The sequence below is a fragment of the Zonotrichia albicollis genome, chromosome 7 (assembly GCF_047830755.1).
Source record: "Zonotrichia albicollis isolate bZonAlb1 chromosome 7, bZonAlb1.hap1, whole genome shotgun sequence".
Lineage (NCBI taxonomy): Eukaryota > Metazoa > Chordata > Aves > Passeriformes > Passerellidae > Zonotrichia > Zonotrichia albicollis.
In genome coordinates, this window is record NC_133825.1 from 18,089,717 (window position 1) to 18,111,787 (window position 22,071).

Genomic DNA, 22,071 nt, shown 5'->3' on the forward strand with positions numbered 1-22,071 from the left:
ATAATCTAATAATATTTATTTTAAATCACATCTATTTAATTTAATGATAAAACTGACAGTTCACTGTGACCAGCAAAGCCTGTCCTGCTCTGCGTCACCCAGGAGTTACAAAACAGCCAGTATTGCTCCAATCCTGGGATATTTATATTTAATATTTATTATTATATAATATAACAACAATAATATGTCATTATATAATATAATAATATTTATTTTAAATCACATCTATTTAATTTAATGAGAAAACCGACAGTTCGCTGTGACCAGCAAAGCCTGTCCTGCTCTGTGTCACCCAGGAGCTACAAAACAGCCAGTTTTGATCCAATCCTGGAATATTTACTTTTAATATTAAATATTTATTATTATATAACAATAATATATTATTATATAATATAGTAATATTTATTTTAAATCACATCTATTTAATTTAATGAGAAAACTGAGAGTTCACTGTGACCAGCAAAGCCTGTCCTGCTCTGCGCCACCCAGGAATTACAAAACAGCCAGTTTTGCTCCAATCCTGGGATGTTTACAGCTGGAAAGGATGGGAACAGAAGGAACACAGTTAAATCTCGAGCAAGATGCCTTCCTCTCAGATCTTGCATTCACAATAGACACAGGCACTCAAACCAGCCTGACAGGGTACACAAGACTCTTGGCAGCCTGGCAGAGCTTTGTTCCTCGCAGAGATCAATCAAAGCAACAGAGAGGCTTGTCAGGGAAGCGTGGGATCAGCTGTTTTCTCCTCGTTTGACTGTGGTCTTCTCCCCTCTGCTTGATTCGCTTCATCCTTTTGGTGTTTCCCTAGTGGGAAACCTCTGAGGTTAACCTGAGGTTCTGCAAAGCATTAATAACCTGAGGTTCTGCAATGTATTAATAACCTGAGGTTCTGCAAAGTATTTCAACCTAACATTCCAGCTGGTTTGAAGCTAGGAGCTTCTCTCAGTCCCTTGCCAAGCACCTTGCAAGGGGAGGAAGTGTCCTCATGGTATGGGAGTCATCCCGTTCTCTTTACCCAGAACTGAGAGAGTGGCCAACAGCAAAGCACAGTTTCCTTCAGGGCCTTTGGCTTCTCCTCCAAACCTTTTCCCCTCCCCTTTGCATTGAGATCAGACCCCATTATTTTTTTCCCTGTGCTTGAGGCACATTAAAACCCACCGCTATTAAACTGTGCTTGATTCATAGAGAAAACCACTCTGAGCGCAACCTGAGAGCCCCTGACGTTACAGCGAGGAAGAAGAGGAGGAGGAGGGTTAAGGCAGGATGGTAAAATGTCCTTTCCACAGTCACTTTATTTTTATTTTTTTTTCCCTGATAATCCTATTTTTACACGTGCCTACCAGACGTTCCCCATATCACACTTGGCACAGCAGAGGAAAGGGATGTAGGAAAGAATGGAGGAAAGGATGGAGGAAAGGATGGAGGAAAGGATGGAGGAAAGGATGGAGGAAAGGATGTAGGAAAGGATGGAAGAAAGGATGGAGGAAGGGATGAGGAAGGGATGAAGGAAAGGATGGAGGAAGGGATGGAGGAAACGATGGAGGAAAGGATAGAGAAAGAGATGGAGGAAGGGATGGAGAAATGAATGAGGAAGGGATGGAGGAAGGGATGGAGAAAGAGATGGAGGGAGGGATGACCAAGCTGCTTCAGGCCCCAGAAAGGGGCATTCACTGTTCAGAAAAGAACTGGTACAAGACACTTTGGAGCATGACCAGATTTTGGGAATGCCTGTGCAGGGTCCTGTCACCAGCTGTGTCACCTTGTAAAGCACATCCAGCACCTTGAGGATGTGATTTGGTGCAGATTTGAGACTCACTGCAGCCTGATCGTACAGCAAAAAGAGCAACACTTGACACACAACTATAAGAAACACTAAAATTAAGAAGGACTTTAATCAATGGCCAGGGCCAGTGAGTTTAGGACAGGTTTTTGATGCCCCAGCAAGGTGAGGAAGCAGTGGTGGGCAGAAGTGCTACCTTGGAGATGCAGCAAAGCCCTGAGTGCGGGAGTGGGAGAGGAGGCAATTTTAGGAAGCAAATAAAGCAGAAATAGCAGAGCAGATCCAAAGGGATTCTCATTGATAGGCAAGTGACAGCGTTAACAAGCTGGCAGCTCCCCTGGTGTCCCAGCTTGTGAGCCAGCCTCAGAGGAGAGCTGACAGGTACCTCAGCATCAAGGAGCACATCAGAAGGGAAGGAAAGGCTGCTCTCTCCAAACCTCCCCATCCCATTCATCCCCAAGTGAGAGAGTGGAGCCCAGAGCTCTCCCCTGCTCTGTGTCCCTCTTGGGAGGGCACCCAGCCCCAGTTCAAGGGGAGGTCATGGATGGGGCTGTGCCCCAGAGGGGACAAACCCGGATCTGGGGCAGCTGGGCCCCTCTGGATCTCGGAGCAGGGCTGGGAGCTTTGCCCATGGACAGCGGGAGAGAGGGCAAAGGGTGTCCAGTGATATAATTGACTGCTCGACTAATTAAAATTCCTGGGCTGCTAATTGGGGCTGGTGAATGCTCCCCTCAGCAGCTCAGCCCAGGGAGAGGGGAAGAGGGGGAGAAAGGTCTGGAGCAGCCCCCACATGAGGCTGGCAGAGCCCAGAGCTGTTTTGTCTGACCGATAACAAGTGGCCAAATTGCTTTTGACAAGTGAAGGGGATCGGAAATAATGGGGGTCTGCGAAAAGCCTGGGGCACAGACAGGGGGGATCCATGAGATAATGAGGAGGCAAAGCCCTGGCATGGCTGGGGGCTGGAGCCCTTGGCACCCCTGCTCTGCCTCAGCTCCAGATTTAGGAGTGGGCTTCAAAAACCTCACGGCACAGCACCAAAATCCCTTTTGCCTTTCCACCTCCCACCATGGGTCAGGTGTTCTCCATGCGTTGCAAACATCTTTTCATGAAAAATCCTTTCCTTAGGATTTTTTCCTCCTGAGAAGCTGAGTGGCCTCAGGAACAAAATGTAAACAATGGTTATCTGCTGCTGTGGAATGCAACAGGTGGATCTTTGATTGGTCCATGTTAGATGTTTGTAATTAATGGCCAATCACAGTCAGCTGGCTCAGACAGAGAGCTGAGCACCAAGCCTTAGTTATCATTCCTTCCTATTCTATTCTCAGCTAGCCTTCTGATGGAACCTTTTCCTCTATTCTTTTAGCATGGTTTTAATGTAATATATATCATAAAATAATAAATCAAGCCTTCTGAAACATGGAGTCAACATTCCCATCTCTTCCCTCATCCTCAGACCCCTCTGAACACCGTCACATCCATGCATTGCCCAGATGTGCCAGCCCCCAGCTGTTCACCTGATCCAAAAAAATTCTCCACATCCCTACAGGATCCAGGTGCTCTGGCTGCACCAGACACGGGAAATCAGCAACCAGACTGCAATAATTAAAGTGTTCATTTACATACCAATACCCCAGATATTCTCCACCTCACATCCCTTTCACAATGATGCAGTATCCAAATCTGGAGCATGTCTGAGTGCACACAGCCAATTTCTTTCTACTCAGAAAGAGAAAATAGCCTATTTTTTTTCATGTCAACATGCTCTGTGTAATATCCAGTGGGTAATTTTAGCGTCTAATGCAGCATCCACAGAACACTCACCTCATGGGAAATCAGTTGGGTGCCCTCTTCCCCTTGATTTTGAGGATAAAAGTCCCTGTAATACTCAGGAGTCATCCAGGAGATATAACTTGATTTTGGGAACATGAATATTGGGATACATTTGATCAACACTGGAAGGAGGAGCTGGGATGGCATCACTTTGGAGAGGATCACCAAGCAGGCAAAAATGCTGTGGAAAGAGAAAACACACTGGAATTGCTGTCAAGTTTCTCACTTTTTCCATAGGATTTCACATCTGTTTCATAATCATGGCTTTTTTTTGTTTGTTTCTTCCAGACAAAAATGCCCAACTTGTTCTTCCTCATGCCCAGATCCTGGTGGGCCTTCTCCCCACTGTGCCCAGCCCTCATTTTCCCTGGGGAAGGGTTTTCCCTGGAGTGGAGCTCCCAATGGGGACAGCAGCATGTTCCAGTGGCGCTGCACCCCACAGTGCCTCTGCACTGGCAGGGACCACAACACAGAGACAAACATGTCCATTTTTCATGATTTTGGGGTTTTTTTTTTGAACAGGGGAAAGAGGAAAACATTACTTTAACCCCTGGATGCCACAGACATTTCCCAGTGCTGCTAACAGCCTTTTTTCCAGCTCCATCCAGTTGGTTTCAAAGCAGCTCTCATGTTTCAGCAGCACTGTGGGGACCTCAGGAGGTGCTGACACACCAGGTTTTTTCCACATCAAGTAATACAAAAGGATAAAACTCATGTTTTGCTGGAGTTTTTTTCCCCCCTTTTCTTCTCCAGACCTGGATGATGGAAGCTCCAGCTGAGCTCTCAAACAGGCGCTGTGCAAGTCACAATCTCAGCTCCAGAGTGAGGAAGCAGTTCATGGCAGTTCATTTGCTGCCTGGGTGTTTTTCGAGCCAGAGATTCCCAAAGGGAAGCAGACCCTGATTCCCTCTGCTTCCATCCCTCCTCTTCCCTAAAGGCCACCCCATTCACATTGCAAAGCCATAACCCCACAGCTGCTATTTCTCTGTATTTCCCTGACAAAACACCACCAATTCAAGTTGATTGAAGCTCTCCTGGACTCAGGGGGTCTAATTCTCAAGTCAGCCTCTGATTTTTTCCTTTTTGGGAGCAAAATAACAAAAATGCTTTGAAAATGAAGCTTCCTGTAACTGCAGCGGCAATGCGCCTTTCCTAGAAGGCCCTAAAAAGTCTCAAAGTCTTCATCCCCACCGTTTTTTTGTACAGCAGATCTTCAAAGCCCTGCTGGGTACGCGGGGCTGAACATTCCCAGGTCCTGCAAACGAGGAGAGAGGGCACAGAGGGGAAGGGGATGGGGCTGTGGGGGTGTCTGCATTTTTCTTTCACAGTTTGGGGTCAAGCCTGATCCTCGGTGGGGTCAGCTCTCTTACAGGCTGACACTCCAAAGTCAAAGGAGACTCTGATTCCCCGTGGGATCCCAGCCAGGGGAGGCTCTGAGCCCCTCCAGGAGCACCAGGGTGGGAGGGGGATGCAGAAAAGCGTGGGGAGGATGCAGGGGTTATGCCAGACAGGAAATCTCCTGGGCAAAATGCACTGGAGATGCCCTTGCCCCATCCACGGGCACCTCTCAGCACCAATATCCCTCCTCACAGAGCACCAGGCTACACCCACCACCATGTGGAACACAAGCTGGCACAGGAGGGATGTCAAGGTTCACAGAAATCACCCAAAAATCCCCTTTTCATCATCTGCAGGATGCTCCTCACCAGCAAAACAACCCCGGAAAATTGAAGTCGCATTGATTCTACAGCACTTTGAAGAGTGTTGACACCTCTGACGAGAAAGAAGGGAAGGAAATGAGGAAATCTGTGCAGCTGGACAATACCTAAACATGTCACAGAGCAGAGAGAGAGAGATCTGGGCAAAACAGCAGCTGAAAGGGAGATGGAGAGAAAGGGAAGTTGCCCTGGCTCACATGGAGGGAGCAGGATGCTCGTGCAGCCAAAGAAGAGATAAAATAGGAAGATGTCAAAGTTATTTTTTTTTCACAATGCAAGCTCCATTACACAAGGCAAAAGGTGCACATTAAGTGCAATAAAAAAAAGAAGCTTTTATAGAGATTAATTTGTCTGCCCCGTTCTCCTTAAACCGGAGGTTATAAATTGTGACAGATCATGTATGTTTTTGGGAAGCGAAGGCAGGAACAACGAAAGGGAATTGGGGAAATAGATCAAAATTCTCTGAGCAGAAGGCTTGGGAGGCACATTTACATCAGCCTTTTCCTTCTCCCCTCAGAACTGGTGCCATTCTGATCCACAGGAGAAGGAAACTCCTCACCCCTGTATTCCTACAGCTCCTTGAATCCATGGATTGCTCACAGACCCACAGAGGGGATGAGCTCAAAGCCAGTTGTTTGTGGGCCTGGGATGATGAGAGCTGAGAAGGCAGCTGCTGGAATGTGCTGTTATCTGCTCCCATGCATGCACCTCACCACAAACATTCCAGCGCCCCAATTCCACAGGCAAAGCCGCTCAGGGGACGGCAGGGCTCAGAGCAGCAAGTCGGAACAAAAGAGAATAGGATTTTATGTCTACCCTTTCAAGTTCCTGCAACAAAAGCCTGTTCCTGTCTGGCCCGGGAACAGATCAGCCCATCTTCAGATACTCCTGATTGACCTCAGCGTGTGAAATAGGCACCATTAAAGTGTTCTAAGAATAATTCCCAGAAATCATGAGTCACTGTCTGATTTGGGCAGAAAGGGCTGAAATGGTTCAATTATTCACCATGAATTATTCACTGATAATTACGCTGTAGTTAGCGATCTGCACGCAGACAGTTCATTACGAGCCAACCGCCGGCGTGCAGCTAATATTTCACCAAAATGCCCCACTTTTGTTATTGCATGTCATATATAATGAAGCAGAAATATTGGTGGCCATCAGAGGAAATCAGAGAGAGATTAAATGCGGAAGGAAAATGCTGCTATTTCTAATTCTCCAGCAATTCTGCCAAGTGCAGCACCAAGCCGAGCATCCCTCTCTCTGGTTTCAGAGCCAGCCAGAATTGCATTCCTTGGAGAAACACACAGTGAGGAGAGAAGAAACTGAGAGACTGAGCTGGCAGACATGGAGAAAATTCACCTTTCGCTCTTCTTTTGCTGAGAAAATTCACCTTTTGCTCTTCTTTTGCTGATGACTGCTGGGAATCTCTCCAAACACAGGCTCTCCAGGACTGCAGACAGTTCAGTTTTGCTCACCCACCTGCTGCTCACACAGAGATATTTTGGCACCTGGGTTGCCACTGAGTTGCATCTGGAGCAGGCTCTCCCAGATATCCACCCACAGCTCAGGGGTTTCAGGCTCCTCTGGGAGGCTCTCAACACCCAGATAAAACCAAAACTGTGAACATAAACTCCTCATTTTGTGGGTCACACAACACAGCACAAGTGCTTGCCACAGGCAGGAGGACCAGGACGTTGAACTCCTAGGTCAGAAATATCCCATTTTTTCCAGCTGTCCCAAACACAGCTGAGAAACCACCAACTTTGACTTGCAAGATATCAGAGAGCTACACAAATCACCCAGTTTCCCCATATCTGGTAAGGTTCTTAGGGTGCGTTTTCCCTGTGGAAATAAGCCCTTTCAGGCACCCCTGAGGTTGGGAAAAAGAGAGCAGAAAGGTCTGTATGACGTGTTCCTGGGAGACATTTTCATCCTGGGATGAACAGGGAGACCCTGGGGTGGGTCATTCCCATATCTCTGTGGGATTTTAGCACACAGGGCAGGGGGCTCCAAAAACCTATCCTTTTAAGCTGTTCTGTGCAAGAACCACTTCCATACCTTTATCATCCTTCTTGCCTCTCCCCAGACCTTTCCCCACATTTCCCTCTCCTGCCAGAGTCAGTGGCAGGCCACTCATGACACACGTGCCACAGCAGGTTTTGTTCCTTGTTTTCCTAATAATTCCTTTCATTTTAGTCACTGCCTCTGACTGGCGCTGAGAGCAGAGTTGATATTTTCATCCAGCCATCCATTATAACCACCAGATCTCATTGGTGAATGGTAACAGGCAGTGCAGAGCCCATAACAGCTTGTATAAAATTAGGATTGTTTTCTCCCAGGTGAAAGAGGCATAGAAAAACAGAAAAACCTGCTCAAAAATCACAGAGCTGTTGTCCCCATCCTTATCCTGATACCCTTAATTCTGCACTTTTGGAAGGATCCAACCGTTTCCATAGTTCTTTCCCTAAGTTTGGCTTTTTTTTTTCTGGCTGAAACTCCTCACATTTCTGGCTTTTTACCTTGGGGAAGTTAAAGCAAAGGGCTTTCAAGGATGGGGAGTCATGGATAGTGTTACCTCAGAGCTGTGTTTTAAGGCATTTCTTGAGCTTTTACACTCATGCTCACCCTTTTTCCACACCAGCATTGATTACAGCGGGTAATTGTTTTCTAATTGGCCTGCAGCTGCTTATCTATCTTAGATAATTAAAGTGAAGAAGAAGAAGAAATAGAAATAAGGAAAGAAAACGGAACTTTGCTCTTAAGTAGCTGCCTATTGACTGTCTGGATCGATGGGGAAGTCACTTTGGGCACACACACCAGAGGGACACGGCCTTGACTGAAGCTCCCTGACAGAGCCAGGGAGGTAATTCCCAGCCTCTCAGTGCTGCTTCTGACAAGCCCCACCTTTATTCCTTCCAACAGCACCATCTTGGGCTCCTCCACCCCTCTGCACCACCTTGGAGGACACCACCTGTTGCAGAATGAGGCCTTTGTCAGGGATGAGCCATTTGTCGGTGAGGGGAGACTCAGACACTCAATATGAGTGATAAACAAGTTCTGTTTATTGAAGAGAGCATCAGACACTTATACAGCAAGTAATAAGCTTATGAATACTCTGTAAGCCAAGAGATCTATTGGTTAAACTATACTATCAATTCTTCTTCATTCCCTTGGGCCTACATTCTCTATTTCTTACGTCTCTCTGTCCACTTGTTATCATACTCAGCTAGGCCCAAGGACACACTATCTTGCAGGTGCAAGACTTAGAATTAGCCATGGCCTTGTACTTTTCCAGTCTCTAGTCAGCTAAATTTCCAACAACCACCCAACCATGGGCCTGCACTCCAGAGGTGACACAATGGAAGGGCCCAGGCTGATTTATCTGGGCTGGCATAAACTTGGGATCTCCAAGATCTCTCCTCTCTTGTCAAGACACCATGAGACAAATCCCAGCGAAATGTGGCTCCCACCAACTCTGAGAACCTGGCAAAACAGCACAGGTAACTCATTACCAGAGCTGAAGAGAGAAGCTAACACCTTTATTCCTTCCAACAACACCATCTTGGACTCCTCCACCCCTCAGTACCACATTGGAGGACACCACCCAGCCATGGGCCTGCACTCCAGAGGTGACACAGTGGAAATGTCCAGGCTGATTTATCTGGGCTGACACAAACTCAGGATCTCCAAGATCTCTCCTCTCTTGTCAAGTTGGATTAAAACCAGACAATGAAATTATTGATTGCTCAACCGCGGGCCTAGAAAATCATTGGGAAGGGTGGAAAGCCCAAGGAAATCTTCCAAGAAGTACAAGAGCTCAGAAGCAGGCTCTGCTTTGTAGGGGTTAAAATGAAGTTCCCTGCTAGCCTAGCTCTGCAAGGAGGGGTCACACAGAGGCTTTGAAAGACAGTGCAAAGTGAGACAGAGATGGCAGCAGGGTTAGGCACCCTGACCCAGCCAGCACCTGCCTCCACACCTCAGGTGACAAAAGCATGAGACAAATCTCAGTGAAATGTGGCTTCCATCAACACTGAGAACATGGCAAAACAGCACACAGTTGATAACTTGGCACAATTAAGCTAAATTTTAATCCAAATTGAGAGTAAAATATCAGACACAGAATACTGTTGGAAAATGTCAGGTACAATCTGATTTCATTGTTGCAGCAAGATGAAGTGTAAGATATTTGAGCGATGGGGAAAGGGACTTGACTGGTGGTATTGAATTCCTGGGCAATGGAAGCTTGATTCTCAAATGTTCAATCAGGAAAAAAAATCGGTGACCTCATTCTTCCAAGATTATATCTGACTTTAAAGGAGAGAAGCCAAACTTTGGTAGACGTATTCTGGGGAAATTTAATTTAGGAAAGCTTTAATTATTACATTTGTCTGAGGAGCTCATTACCAGAGAGAAGCTAACGGGGGGCTGAAGATGAATCTGCTGCCTCAACTGGAGTTTTTGGGCAAGGTGTAAAGCTTGTCCTTTGAAGGGCAGAAATGCTGATTATGTTCCAATACCCACCTCTCACATCTTCCAGTTCCTGTGACCATCACCCAGAGACCTCTGAGGTGCTACACATACAGAGGCCAGTTGAGAGGTGACTTCCAAAGATCTCCTGGTAAACTAAGGAGGCCCTGTTCATCCAGCCACCCAGAAAGCCCATGTTACATTCTCTTAGCACAAAAATTCAAAGTGAATTTCAGCAAAAGTGCTTTTTAACTAAACTATGGTTTTATTTGTTCTCCCCGTCCCCCATCACCTCCCCTGCAAATCATACTGGAAATGCTCCAAGCTGGAACCTTCTTTGTGTCTGTGCATGTAAAACTTCCAAGTACATGCTAATTCAGTTTAATTATGGATTTACTTCACTGGCTGCATTGCTAATGCCAGAAACAGCCAATATTTGCAGCCAAGGAAATGCGAAAAAAGGAAAACAAGGTTTTCCATGCTCGTGTCCCTTTCTAGCCCCATCCCCGCGTCCCCATCCTTTCAGAACTTGGTGTACAGGAATACTGCAAAGATAACCTGCTCTTTATTTGTACAATTTATTAGATAATCTCTTTCTAATCGAGAACTAATTAAAGGAAGTGAATGCTTGGTTGGAAACGAGGATTAAAACGGGATAATTATCATAAACGCTACATTTGCTGTTGCAGGCTGCTCTGTTCTCCTCCTCCCCTGTCCCTTTTTCCCCCAGTCCCTCTCCCAGGCTGCTCCTGATAATGCTCAGACTGTCTCAGAGGAGGTTTGCTTTCACAATCAATTATTTTCCTTTTTGTCACCCTGGCTAATGTTTCGTTTGTGTGAGAACATTAACGAGAAGTATTTTCTTCTCCTTGTAAATTCATTTAGACGACAGTGACAGAAGGTGGGGAGGTGGCAGCTGTAAGGGAAAAAAAAGAGGAAACAGGAACATTAAACCCAAGCTTATAAATTATTTCATCTTCTCCAGACAATCCAGATCTGTCACTGCTCTGTGTGCAAGGGGAATTTTTTTTTATATATATATATAATTTTTTTTTTGTCCAAGAGTTCCTCAGAGGCACGAGACATTGATGTATGTGGGAGGCTGATGAGAGAGTCTCAGCACAGCTTTTTTCTGCCTGCTCACCTGCCAGAGCTGCTGCTCCACTAGCAAGGACCATGGCCACTAAGGTCTCATCAGACAGAGTATCCAGGTCACAGCCAGCAGGAAAGATTTATTTTAACTAGTTCTTTTTGGCTAAAGCACCTTTTTAAGCCTGTGTCAGCCCCAGGCAGAGCCTATTGCTTTGCTGTAGTGTCCATGCAGGAGCACTTTTTTCTCAGGCAGAGATTCTGAGGAGCGGCAGGTGGCTGAGGCCAAGCCACAGCACCTTCAGGTGAGGATTTTTAGCCCCTGATGTGAGGCTGCGTTCCCACAGTGATGCCCTGCAAGCCCAGGGCTGATGACCCAGTGGATGCCACAGGATGCAAAGCAGCTCCTCTCCCCCTGGATCAGATGCTAACCATGAGAACATCAATAATCACTCCTTTAGAAGTGCCCTAACAGGATAAAAGGTGAAAACTATAGCAGGTCCCTCAATAGCAGCACACCAGAAGAAGACAGGGATGTTGGAAGCATGGCCAAGATCAAAATATGCCGGACAGTTTTTGTGCCTGGATTGTTTGTTGCTTAATTCTCAACGAAAGTGGAAAAAGCACAGAAGTGACACACAGATTTTACTGTTCTTTGCTTCTAAGGAGGAGAAAAGCTCTTCCTGCCTAACCTGTACCTGGCATGGCACAGTCCAACCTGATGGCATGTCACCCTCAGGAATTTTAATGGAAGGGGGGTGCCCAAGGGATGAGACACCTTCAGCTGGGAAAACACACAGTGCTTTGAAACACTGGCATTTAGTCAGCTTAAGAGAGTTTTGGGTAATTTTGTTGCTTTTCCACCCATCCTGGAAATAAGTGGCTCTCCAAGGGGCTGGGCGTGCACCACAATGGGCACAGAGGGGTTTCCTGTTCAGGGCCAGCATCTCCCACACCACCGCTGCCAGCAGGGATTGTCCCCACTAAATGGGGACAGCAAAACAGCCCCTTAACAAAGAGCATGGGTTTTGATGCCCCTCCACTCCACAGCTTTGGAGAAAAACCTTTGACTTAAAGCCAAGCTCAGCTTTGGCACAATTCAAGCCAGACCCAGCAGAGATTTTCCCTCATGCACCAGGGAACTCCCAGTTTTTACCCAGCCCAGAGACAATTTGTACAATTTTTGTGTACAAATGCACAGGGTGTTAGCAAGTTGTTAGCTCTGAAAAATTGGAACTCCTCCATTTCAAAGAGATCTGTAATGCATAAGTGTCTGGGCTCATCTATCTTTCTCATCATCCCTCCCGCCTTGAAGTAAGGTCTTGCTCTCTAGGAATCTAGACAAGAAAAACACTCCAACAAAATGAAAAGCAACCTGGCTGGTGATAGATATAAAAGATGACATCTCCAGAAATCCCAGACTTCAAAGGGACAGCTTTCAGCTCATGACTCTCCACTGCCTCCAGCCCTCAAGGCTAGTGTCAGGATTCTACAGCCACAGGAATCATTTGATCTCTCCAAATGGCAGCCCAGTGGTCTGGCACACTTCTGGATGTCAGAAAAGTCTGCACTGCCACCAGCAATATTCTGTAGGGGCTGGTCTCTGAAAGGACAGAGTGAGGGGAAATTGAGAGAGTCAGTGGCAGGAGGAGGGAGGGGAAAAGGGTGCTTTGAAGGACAGCCACAGCTCTCCCAGGGCAATGCTGTGGGTGACCATGCTGCTGGGGCAGTGTCCCTTAATCCAAGTGGGTGAATCCAACTTTTCACCCATCCAGCCTGGAAAACAACAAACTGAGCCTAGCTTTCCTCTTGCAGACTGGGGAAAACAGCTCCTTCCAAGCAGGGCACAGGATTGTGCACTGGCTGCAGTTTCTGAACAGATTGGAGATGCTGCGCTGCCGCAGTTTAATAGAGTCAGTGTTTATTCCTGTGTGGGAGAAACACTCCATTATCTGCCTTATTAATTGTTAGTTAAGTGATGGGAAGGTGCCCAGAGCAGGAGATGAGCCCTCATCTCTTGTTATTAGCTCAGAAACCAGCAGAAATAAAATAACTGGAGATAAATGATCCCAAGCGCTGCCCTGAGTGCCGCAAACTGACAGATCTGCTCAGAGGGGAATTCGCAGAGAGCTCTCTGGGGGCAGCCCAACTGGAGATTTCTGTCCTTAATGAAAAGATCTCACCTTCTTTGATTCTGAACACCACTGTTCATGGCTGGGATCACATGGATATTCATGGTTGAGAAGGTAGCCCTGCTCCTGTAGGAAAATTCAATTTATTAGTCTGTCGCTGACAGCGAGGCAGGTTTTGCATTGGTAGCTTAATGCTGCACAAGAGGGGTCCTTTTTTATTAAAAAAGTCAACAGGCAGCTGCAAACAGTCTGGCCTGGTCACTGCAGGGCTGTGATAACCTCAGCAAACACAGGCAACCCCATTATCTGCAGTGGAGTCTGCAGCAGGGATGGGAGGCTCCACAAAATGAGTTTAACAAGGACAAGCAGCCAAAAAATCAGCAATTAAAAGATGCAAGACTCTGCCTTGAACCCCAGTCAGGTGAAAACACCCAGCTGTGACCAACATTGTCACAGCTCTCAACAAGTAAAATGCAGCAGCATCCACATTCATTTCCCCCAAATCCATCCCCCAGTGGTGGCCACAGAGTCATGATTTGCTGGGGATGGGCAGAAGTTGCCATTCATTTGTCAGACCCACAATTCCACAGGAAAGCAGAATACCACAATCCACAGCATGAAGAAATTTAGCTAAACTAAGGGATTTTGTGACATAGCTCAGGAGAAGCAGAGTTGGAACAAAAAGGAAAGAGAGACCTGCTCCTCCTTGCAGCCATTTGCCTGGAAAACATCCCAGCAGCCTTTCTATGGCACACGTAGGGTTTTTACTGCAGTTCTGGAGGAAGATACAGGGGGGAAGGATAGGCCAGGAACCTGAGCCAGCATCAGCAGCACATTAACAAAATCTAGGAAAGCAGTGACAGCCAAACCTTGGGTCTAACCTTGCACTGGGAGCTGAAATTGAACCTGATTTGGGAGAGACAGAAACATCTGAGGCAGCTGTCCACGCTCTGCTCCCCAAGGAGACAGCCCTAGCACCAAAATAGACATTTATGGACACTCCAGACTGAGGGTCCAGCCCTAATACTTTTTACAGCAGTAAAATATTAATCCCAGAAACACAGAATGGTTTGGGTTCTAAGGGAACTTAAAGCCCCTCTCATTGACCCCCCTGCCATGGGCAGGGACACCTTCCACTAGACCAGGCTGCTCCAAGCCCTGTCCAACCTGGCATTTCAAGTTTTTTTCATGACTTCACAGGATCACCAAACACCAGTGAACTGTTCTCATGCCAGTCTCCATCTGTGGAGTTTTACCAGCAGCCCAAAGTCACCCCCACAGCCCAGAAAAAGCCCTGCTCACCCACCAAGTGCTTTCTTTAAAGAAGTTTTGTGCTACTTTGAAAACTTATCTTTTCAGATAAGCATCTCTTAGTCCTGTTTCATTTAATCCCTTCTAGAAATACAGCAATAAGCACTGTTTCATCTGCATCCTGCAACAGAGCACCTCAGATCCAAGCTCATTCCCAAAAGGATTTGTTTGTGAGAGGAAAGATTGCCAGTTCCTAGCCCTAGAGAGCTCCAAAAATGTTGCATCTGGCCCAGCCTCTTCACTTGCTTGTGTACCTTGATTCAAAACAGAAGAACTCCTTAGGAGCAGCAGCCCCTCTGAGAAACTCCAATTAAATCCACAGACTCCAAACATTGCCTACCTGCCATCCCAAGTTTTCAAGCTTCCTCCAACTTCAGCTTCAGAATAAAGCAGGAAAAAACATCAGGAAGAAGAAGAAAGAAGAAAGAAGAAAGAAGAAAGAAGAAAGAAGAAAGAAGAAAGAAGAAAGAAGAAAGAAGAAAGAAGATGACAACAAAGAAGACAAGATGATGAAGAAGATGACAAAGATGACAAAGAAGAAGACAATAAAGAAGATGAAGAAGACAAAGACAACGAAGACGACGAAGATGAAGAAGAAGAAGACAAAGACAACAAAGAAGATGACGACAAAGAAGACAAAGAAGAAAGAAGAAGAAGAGAATGACGACGATGACAAACAAGAAAAAGAAGATGAAGAAGAAGACAACAAAGATAAAGAAGAAGAAGAAGAAGAAGAAGACAACAAAGAAGAAGACAAAGACAACAAAGAAGACAAAGAAGATGAAGAAGAAGACGACAAAGACAACAAAGAAGATGATGAAGAAAAAGAATAAGAAAAGTCAACAAAAAACTTCAGGAGTGCTTCGCTCCTGCTTTTATAAGCTCTTGCAGCCACAAAACTGCTCACAGGTGGGCTAAGCAAGGCAGCCCAATTAATCCTGCCTAACGCGAGCCTTTCATTTAAGTGGATCCAGGTGTACCTTTCTGTTGCTGGAGGTGGAATTTCCCTGGCTGCATCTTCCCAGAGAGGGTACTCCACCTCTGAATTGCTTATGACTTGAAGAATGCTTTGCAAATGCTGTATTTTGCTGCCCCTGTCTCAGGATTAGGAGGGCCTGAAACTCATTTGGGAGTGCTGGGGTTTGAAAAGGAGTTCTCTGTTCATGGTAACACAGAGGTGGATGAGCTTCAGGTGAGGTGCAAGGAGACAGACAAGGCAAATTAAAGTTTGAAATACTGAGAGTTTTAAACTTTCTATGCTAACAAATTCTAACCCCCCAAAAAACCCACTACATTTAACCTAAAACCATTAAAAAACCTTCCAAAAGTAATTAATTACACTAAAATTGCAAGTATGTAGCTTAATTAGAAGCGTACGATATCACAAAATAAAAAACTTAGAGTTGAGAGTTTTAGAATATAGTAATATATTTAAAACAAAATAAAATATTTAAAGCAAAAACTAGTCCTTCTTCTTAATAAATGTAAGTAGTGTTTTATAATTCAACAAAAAGTTCACATTGCAGACTTTGAGTAATTAGTTAAGTTAAAAATAAAAATAATTTAACTATCATTTCTTAATTAAATAATTTAACCTGAAAAAATGTATAACAAAAAATAGTTCACCATTTTATATCTTATTAATAAAATACTACAAAACTCACTACTATAAAACTATAACATAGATTTTAAAAAATAAACATTTAAACCTAAACACAAAATACCATCAGTCCCCACCTCAACAACCTGGTGCTACCTCTGCATATTGATAATCTGGGTTAATACTGCATCACAGGGCTCTTCTCTGGGATAAATGGTTTATATATTTATATAAAATACTGCCACCAATATAAACATTGCCTAAGAAGGGCTTTTCACAAGAGCATGGAGGGATAGGATTTAGGAATAGAGAAGGGATACAGACAGAAGGCTCAATAAGATACTATTGAAAAACTCCTGACTCCTTCAGAGTCCCAACACAGCTGGACCATGATTGGGCATTAAGTAAAAACCATTCACATCTTGGATAAACAATCTCCAACCACATCCCAAAGCAGCAAAACACAGGAGAAGCAATCAGATAATTATTGTTTTCATTTTTCTCTGAGGCTTCCCAGCTTCCCAGGAGAAGAAATCCTGGCAAAGGGATTTTTCCAGAAAATATGACAGTGACACTGGGATTCTGTGATTTTTTTTTTTTCCTGGTTGTAGGCTGCTCATGAATGCTCTGATCTCAGATGGGAACATCTCCCTGGATGCACATTCACACCTTGTCTGTGGACGGTGATCCCATCTCTCTGACTTCTCCCTTCCCGGCCTCTGAACTTCAGGCTACCTGTGCTTAATAAAAAGGGTTTTTTCATCATTCACAGACACTCAGTGCTGTTCCTGCAGGTTCTGCTGTGTCCCTCTGTAATTCCATCCCTTTGCAAGTCTCTTCTGCACTGTGAGAAGAGCTGCACTGCAGCGAGCTTGTGCTAAAACTTTTGCAAGGATGTGGCTTAATTGGCTGACAGATAGAGCTGGGGAGCACTAAAGCCATGGGGAGGACTTCAGCATTGGAGGGAGAGCAGGATGGCTGCCAGGAGAAAAATCTTCATGGCAAAGGAGCAGTCCCTAGCTCTTCCTCACCGCTCCAGAGCCAGTTCTGTCTTGGAGGAAACTCCCACACACACTGTGATTTTTGTGAGAGGCAGGGACCAGAAAGGTAGGCAGGAGTGAAAATCAATCAAGATTTGTCAAATACACGGGAGAACTCATTTTTATGAGATAAGTGCCTTCAGAGGAAACGTTGGTAGACACCTACCACATGTTCAGCCTGCTTAGGAGCAAAGCATGGCCCATTAATCACTGTCACTCCAAGGGGCCGGCTTCCCACTGAACCATCTCCCAAATTTCCCCCTCTCCCAGCCTTCCTCTGCCCTCCCAGGAGGATGAGCTGCTCTCACAGACCTGTGAGCCTGCACATCAGGCTGATGCTCCTGACAGCTGCTGCACCAACCCCTCATTTATTTGTGGCTGAGCCGCCCACTGAGTTCCATGGACTCTCATTCTTGTGAAAAACGCCAATCACTTGTTTTTAAAATTTTAAAAGTTTAATAGTAATAAAATGGTTATAAAAATAGTAATACAATTAGAGTAATAATAATTTGGACAAATTGAATTAGGACAATATGAGACAATAGAACCAAAGAGTTACAGACAGTCTGGGTACCTTTTTCTGGGCAGCACGAGCCCCAAAATGAACCCACTTTAACAGAGGATTAACCCTTAAAAGCAACAGCCTGTTGCATATTCATACACCTCATCCATGATGCATAAATTCCATCCAAACACAGGATTCTGTCTGGGCAGTGTCAGCTTCTTCCTCCGAATCCTAACAGTGGAAGAAGTTCATTTCTTCTGATAAGAGGGCAATAAATTCTTTTTCTCTGAAAGATTCAGGTGTCCTGTGGCTGTTATCTGGTGTGAGTCCTTTCTTTGAAAAAATTATCCTACATAGCATCGTTTATATTTTACTTATTTTTATAACCTAAAACTATATTTAACATACTAATTAAGAGAATTAACACAGCATTACTATCTAACACAACACATATAATATTCATTTGAATATTTGCGAAAAGCCAATCATAAAATAAACACATTTTTCACATTTCATTCAGGGCAATCAGCAAAACAGTGCCAGAGGAGCTGCTGCCTCCAAAATCCATGTGCTGCTGTCCTGCTGCAGTGGGACCTTGCCCTTGGAAGCAGCCAGGAAGGGATTAAGTTGGCTTGGCCAACACCCTGTACTCAGAAAAAGCAGCAGCTGAGATTATTTTCATTTTCTTTTTTTTTTTTGGTCGTACTGCAAATCTTATTCCCACATTTTAATAGCCTGAATTAGGGGTCTCAGCTCTTATTTTCAGGGTATGGCCCCAGGCAGTCCTGTTGATAACACCTGCTGGGTTAAATATTGCACCTGGGGAGTGGGGAAAACTGGTTTGTGGCAAGAGCTATGAGCTATAGTTACCATAGCCAGCTAACTATTTTTTGTTATAAGGTTTTTTCAGGTTAAATTATTTAATTAAGAAAGATACCTAAATTATTTTTATTTTCAACCCAATAACTAATTACCTGTGGATTGCACTGTTACAAGGAGAAGGAGAGAAAGAAATGGCTGTGCCCTTTTCTGACCCAGAGATGGGGCAATTGAGAGGTGTTTTAAAAACTTTTATTCTATTTTCAGTCTCACGTGAAGGGTGAGACAATACAGATGTTATCATTCACACCATCACAATCAGAAGCCAATTATTTCCTAATTATATTATAAATGTATTTCCTGGCCTATCAGCTTTTGCCACACCATGCAGTAAATGCCTTAAAGCCAATAATCTAAAATTACCCCCCATGGCTCCTACTACAATGCATCTTTCATAGCTCTATTTCTCCAAGTGTCCAGTCTTTTTTGCAAGGCCATCCTTTGAAACTTGTTCCTAGCTCCATTTCTCTCTCCACAATGTCTGTCCTATTCCATGGCATTTCCAAGTCAGCATTTCTTATCTCAAAGTCTGCATACAGATGCACACATTATGTAAACCTTCTGTCAGGCTTTGAGAATTTTCTATAAATACATTTCCCCCTCTTTTTTGAATGGAAAAATCTCCTTTGGTGGCCTTGTTCACTCACTAACATTGTCGCTATAACAATCAATGCATATAAACCCACTTTGCAAAGCTCCTTTAGCCAAGGTGTGCCTCTTCATACATCCCCCACCTCTGCAGGGATTTCTGCTGGAAACCTGGAACAGCAGCAGTCCCCTTCCCTCCAGGGGCCTGGAGATGGCACCACAATTTGGGAATACTTTCATTTTCCATGTAACATCACGACTGACCTCCATGTCACAGAGGCAAGGATGGAGCAGGTGCAATATTTAACCCAGCAGGTGCTATCAACGTGACTGCCTGGGGCTGTACCCTGAAAATAACAGCTGAGACCCTTAATTCAGGCTATTAAAATGTGGGAATAAGATTTGCAGTAGGACAAAAAAAAAAAAAAGAATTTTAAAAAAACCCAACATGAGGGGCCGCTGCCAAGGCTGGGGGCATATGATGCTCTTGGTTATAATTTAGAAAAAGGGATCCCAGAGAGACACAGAAGGCCAAAGGAGCTCTGGATCTCTTCTAGAGGAGGGAGGGATTCAGCTTCAGATCCCACAAAAGTGAGGGAAAAGTGAGGGAAATTGGGGTAAGATCCTCTAGGAGAAGGAAAACAACAGAGACCAAGAGGAATGAGGCCAAGGGAAAACCCTTCTCCATCCCTACCTCACCTTTCAAGCTTGTTTCACAAAAGAATCTGCAGAGTCATAAGAATCCAAGGTTTTATGGTTAAAAAGGGCCCATGTTCCCATGCCAGGGGTGGCACCAAATCCAGCTCTCCAAAAACTCCAGAGTGAGGGAAATCCAAAATTATATTCAACAGCTCGAATATAATTCAAGGACCTCGAGCTCACTTTTAAGGGGCTGCTGTCCGCAGATGAATAAAAGCTCGTGGCATGACTCCATGCAAGGCCAGGGCACCAAAAAACCCCACAGAAGATGGATTCTGAGATTATTGAACAAGGAGAGAAGGAAGGAGGAGGGAAATTATTAAAAATCAGGCTGCCAATGCCTCAGACTGCTTTTCTCTCAACCTAAAAAAGCACAAGGATTCTGAAAATTGGGTGGAGATAACTAGCATTAAACAAGTCAAGGATTTTAACTTGGGTTTATATTTCCTTCTCAATTCCTACACTGGAGAACGCAAAAAGATTTGGATGCTATATATACAAACATTTTTTAATAGCTTTTTGTTTTCCTTTTTGCTTAGCCCTGAATAAAGGTTTGACAGAAAAACCTCAAAATCTTCAGACACAAGTATTTATTTGCAGGTGCTAAATGGTTTCTTGATTAATTCTGCAGCCTGCTGCTCACTCTCTGTTTGCTGTTTTCGCTGGGAAAGGATTTCAGCTCAATAAAGAACTTCCAGGCTGGAATGTGCCTGGTGTGGGCAGCAGGGCAGCAATTGGCTTGAAAAACAAAACACTGAGGAAGAACATGAAACTAATCTGAAACCCTTTAAGCCAGATAAAGGCTCTGCTCCATCATGGGCACATGTCTAAACTTCACCAAGCCTAATAAAAAAGCATTATTGCTGCAGCAGATGTTAAACGTGAGCCTGGCTTCCAGGGGAGGGGGGAAGGAGGAAAGAAATGCCCATAAATACAGATACAGAGTAGGCTCTGCAATTCCAGACCTCCACATCCCTGTTTTACACTGGGATACCACCAAAATCGCAGTGATATTACAAAGGGAGTCCACAAGAAGGATGGAGGGAGACTGTTTGCACGTGACAGGAAAAAGGAAATTATTTTAACTGAACAAGGCAGTGTTAGATGCTGCCATTCTGAAATCCTCACACTTTCAAGGAGTGCTTTTTAATTTATCCATGCTCCAGGACCTCCCTTTCCAGCCTAGGACAAGCCTTACTCAGAAAAAGAAAATACTAGTGCCATTTATTACTTCTTCCCATTGAAATAAAGCAGTAAAAAGGAGATAATTAGGGCTGTGACAATTTAATTATCACCCTCCTCAGGCAGCTGCCCCACCCTGACCCTTTTGGGGTGCCCATGGTGTGCCAAAACCCCAGGAACTGGCCAAGACCTGCTTGGACCAAAACATCCCCATCCTCTGGAGACAGCATCCTCTTTCTCTGCTTCGCCTTTTCAGCACGAAATTTGAATTCCAGGCCAGGAATCCAAATAAATACACCCCAAAAAAAAAATCAAAAAACAGCCTTAAAATTTTTTTGCAGCACCCTGTCAGTGCCCCATACCTAGGGAAACACATCAAGGATGGACCTGTCTATCAGGCCTGAGGAAATTCTTATTTTTTGTTCTATCAGGGATGCCAGAGCAGCTCGAGGTACACAACTCACAGGTGGCAGGAATTATGTGTTTTCTAGAAAGGAAGGGGCAGGGAGACTCCTCTGGCAACATAAGTCAATTCAGATGGTGCTAGCTTACAGGCCTCTTCCTTTAAATTGATTAATAATGACACATTTAAATGGACAACATAAATTAATTTCTGAATTGCACCATTAGTAAGTAATTAATTTCTTTGCTCTGTGAAACTAAGATATCACTGTTATCTAAATCTATAAAGAGAAGAAATGCTGAACGAGGACTCCATTAATGTAAAAATTGATTTTTCCATTTACCCTCTTCTGAGGTTTTTTTTTCCCTCCCCCTCCCTCCAATGCATTTATTTTTCAAGTGGCTGGGGATGGGGAGAGTAACCTAATTTATATTTCCAGTGGTAATCAAAAGATCATGCATGCTCATTTCAACCAAATGATGTCATTATGAAGGCTGTTAAAGCCGGGGTTGCCTTGGAAACACAAAATACTGATGGTTGAGGTTGGACCTTGGAGTTCTGGGCAGGCAGTAACGAGCAAACGGCGTGGCCAGACCTGGGAACTTCACCCCAGGTCACTCAGATTTCTCTTCAGCACTTTCCAGGCTGCCATTTCTCCTGTTCCAGCAGTTTCGTGGAGCCAGGAGTGACGAGGGGCAGGAAGGATGCTCCAGGCGAGGGCTGTGTGCTGCCTGCCACCTGTGGGAATCCACAAAATCAGAGGGGTTTGGGAAAGCTGCAAAAGGCAGGCCCCAGACACAGCAGAACTGTGATTAGAGCCAAGCAGCAGCCATGAGATTGGTCAG

The 22,071-nt window shown here is 44.8% G+C and overlaps 1 long non-coding RNA gene across 2 annotated transcripts in view; it reads right to left on the minus strand.

Annotated features, from left to right (window-relative positions):
• The window catches only part of LOC113459782 (uncharacterized), a 123,791-nt gene that overhangs the window by 69,362 nt on the left and 32,358 nt on the right, over positions 1-22,071 (minus strand). Inside the window, exon 3 of one of the 2 annotated variants that reach the window (XR_012581056.1) lies at positions 3,602-3,791. This is a non-coding gene — a long non-coding RNA (uncharacterized LOC113459782). Of the gene's footprint in view, positions 1-3,601; positions 3,792-21,632; positions 21,965-22,071 lie in introns of those variants that run through there. The other variant, XR_012581057.1, reaches the window with a different exon arrangement.